This window comes from Erinaceus europaeus, chromosome 8 (assembly GCF_950295315.1).
Source record: "Erinaceus europaeus chromosome 8, mEriEur2.1, whole genome shotgun sequence".
NCBI classification, from domain to species: domain Eukaryota; kingdom Metazoa; phylum Chordata; class Mammalia; order Eulipotyphla; family Erinaceidae; genus Erinaceus; species Erinaceus europaeus.
The window spans coordinates 87,511,870-87,515,314 of record NC_080169.1 but is presented as its reverse complement, the minus strand read 5'-3'; the positions used below and the strand labels follow the sequence as shown (position 1 = coordinate 87,515,314).

At 36.6% G+C, this 3,445-nt stretch overlaps 1 non-coding gene across 1 annotated transcript; it reads right to left on the bottom strand.

Annotated features, from left to right (window-relative positions):
- Positions 1-1,279: 1,279 nt before the first annotated feature.
- On the bottom strand, positions 1,280-1,386 carry LOC132540003 (U6 spliceosomal RNA). The gene has a single exon (XR_009551288.1). It is a non-coding gene; the product is annotated as a U6 spliceosomal RNA (small nuclear RNA).
- Between the last annotated feature and the right edge of the window lie 2,059 nt (positions 1,387-3,445).

Genomic DNA, 3,445 nt, shown 5'->3' with positions numbered 1-3,445 from the left:
CATCCCTTTGTGTCCTTTGCTGACATTGGATGTTGGGCCATATAAAAAGTGACAGAAGAGATACATTGTTTTTTTTTTGTTTGTTTGTTTGTTTGGTTTGGGCTACACTTTGCCACATAAACAGTCTTGTTCTCATTACCTTCTTTCTTCCACCCACTCCTCATCTGTAATTTCAAAACATCTGCTGTCTTTATATAAATCTCATCAAGCCTTAATAAAGTATTCCAAAACATTGTGGTATATCAGCAGGAAGATTATAACTTCGAGATCTTCAGAATAAGTAAACTAATTTTCCAGTCTTTGCCATGCTTTCAACACACATCAAGAAAGTCCTTGGTTTTCTTTTTTTTTTAATTTGCTTTTTCTTTTTTTATATATTTATTTATTTATTTATTCCCTTTTGTTGCCCTTGTTTTTATTGTTGTAGTTATTATTGTTGTTGTCATTGTTGGATAGGACAGAGAGAAATGGAGAGAGGGACGGGAAGACAGAGAGGAGGAGAGAAAGACACCTGCAGACCTGCTTCACCTCCTGTGAAGCGACTCCCTTGCAGGTGGGGAGCCGGGGTTCGAACCGGTATCCTCATGCCGGTCCTTGTGCTTTGCGCCACCTGCGCTTAGCCCGCTGTGATACAGCCCGACTCCCAAGTCCTTGGTTTTCAAGTGAATGCTGTTTACAGATAAGTGGTAGAAGTTCACTAATTGTTCTGAAAATAAAGGAAATTTTTTTTTACCAAGGTCAAAGTGTGATAGCTTTTTTTTTAATTAAAGATTTTATTCATTTTTTTATGGGAAAGATAGGAAGAGAGAAAAGTAAATCGGTGGTAATACATCAAACTGAAAATCTTCTGCATAACAAAGAGTACCATCACCCAAACAAAAAGACATCCTAAAGAGTGGCAGATCTTTTATAACATACTTCAGATAACGGACTAAAAACCAAAAGTTACAAGGAACTAAGTAAACTTAGAAACAAACAAACAAAATACCCTATTAGAAAATGGATCGAGGATATGGACAGACAATTAACCCAGAGGGCTAACAGATAGCATGAGAACGTGATCAAAGTCATTGATTATCCTGGAAATGTAAATAGAGAGATAACAATGAAAGCACTTGTGAGAATGTCTTATATTGGACAGTAACAACAAATTTTAGAAAGGATGTAGGGAAAAGGCGACAGTTCTATACTGCTGTTGGGACTGTAAATTGGTCCAACCCTTGCAGAAAACAGTCTGTAGGCTTTTCAGAACACTGGAAATAGACCTGCCCCATCACCCATAAATATGGAACGCTTCACAAATTTGCGTGTCAGCCTTGCGCAGGGGCCATGCTAATCTTCTCTGTATCATTCCAATTTTAATATATGTGCTGCCAAAGTGAGCACACACCCAGAATTTCTATTGGAGATTTAACCAAAGGGAACAGAGACACCTATCCAAAGAGACCTATATACAACTACGTTTATAGCAGCACTATTTGTGATAGCCAAAACTATCAGATGAATGGCTAAAAAAAAAAAAAAGTGATATGTATGTGTATATAGTCAGATACTACTCAGCTGTTAAAAATGATGATGTCATCTGCTTTGGCTCATCTTGGATGGAATGTGAAGGTATCATGTTAAGTGAGATAAGCCAAAAAGAGGAGAACAAATACCTAATAATCTCACTTATAAGTGGGAACACAAAATGAAACTTGGGCTGGGGACAGTGTATTGCATCAAAGCAAAGGACTTTGAGGAAGCAGGGGAAGGAAGAGAGAGGCTAAAGAGAACCTTGGAGTCCTGGTGCATAATAATGTACAAAGATCTAGGTTGTAGGTGAGAGTGCTCTGCAGAGAAGTTGTACTCATGTGTCAGTGATTGCACTGTAAACCCTGTCACCGCCAATAAAGTGATAAAAAAGAATTTTAAAAGTCCTAAGATTTTCCACATCAGAGAATTTTAAGTCAAATCAGTGCATCAGAAAAACTGTGTTGTAGAGGCACTGAATGTATCACTAGAGCCTGAACAGGATATTTACATAACTGCTGAAAATTTTATTCAATCTTATTTTAATCTCAAACTAATTTGGGTTCTCTCTTCAAAATTCAAGAGCAAAACATTGATTATGCAGAGTTGCAAAATATTTAAAAGTGAAGTTTCTGAGTTGAAGGAATAGGATTTAAGGACTTAAAATTATGTTCTAGCTAGTTCTATGGAATTGGACAAGTCAATTAAATTCTCAGTGCCTCAGTTTCCACATTTGAAAATGAGACAAGAATGTATATCTTATTATCTTGCACCAAGTAGAATAATACTTAAAAGAATGCTTGGAACACTTTGAAAGTTCATTGTTAACTATTTATTTATTTATTTATTATTTAAGAAAGGATAAATTAACAAAACCATAGGGTAAGAGGGGTACAACTCCACACAATTCCCACCACCCAGTCTCCATATCCCATCATCTCCCCTGATAGCTTTCCTATTCTCTATCCCTCTGGGAGCATGGATCCAGGGTCATTGTGGGTTGCAGAGGGTGGAAGGCCTGGCTTCTGTAATTTATTTTATTTTTAAAATAATTTATTTATTTATTGTATTTTACTGCTTAAGGCTGCTTTTTAAAATTTCATTGTTGGGGGATTAACAGTTTACAGCTGACAGTAAAATGCAATAGTTTGTACATGCGTAACATCTTCCAGTTTTCCACATAACAATGCATCCCTCACTAGGTCCTCCTCTGCTCGTGTTCGTGCTCGTGTTTTATTTTAATATTATTTTATTGAGGGATTAGTGGTTTACAGTATAGTTATTTACATACAGTTACAATGTCTCATCTTCTAATGATATGTGTCTGCAAGAAGCTCTCACCCCCAATTTAGGCCTTTTTCTACCATTAGGCCCTGGGACCCCAAAGGCCCCATTTCTTTCCCCAGAATTCTTTACTTTGATGCAATACACCAAACCCAGTTTTGGGTTTATGTTTTCTCTTTTTGACAATGTTTCTTTCTTTTTTTAAAAGATTTATGAGACTACAAGTTAATAGGAGTATATATCAACACCATTCCTACCACCAAAGCACTGTTTGGATCCCCCCCGCCTCACTCCCAGTCCATGTTTCTTAAGTTCTGCTTATGAGTGTGATGAAATGATATTCATCCTTCTCTTTTTGGATTATCTCAACATGACTCCTCTTACACTGTTAGCTTTTACTACTATGTTACTGGTACTTAGTGGCTTATAAGATTCAAAATTCTTTAGTCCCTTACGTCTTCTATAACAAAATAACATATACCAAGTACCTTAAAAAAGAATAGAATTTTTTTTTCCCTCATAGTTCTGGAGACTGGTAAATCCAAGGCAAATGTCCCAGAAGACTCAGTATCTGGTAAGAGATCACTTCCTTGTTTACAAATAACTTTGGTATAATCTCATGGCAGAAGAGGTGAGAAAATTCTCTGGC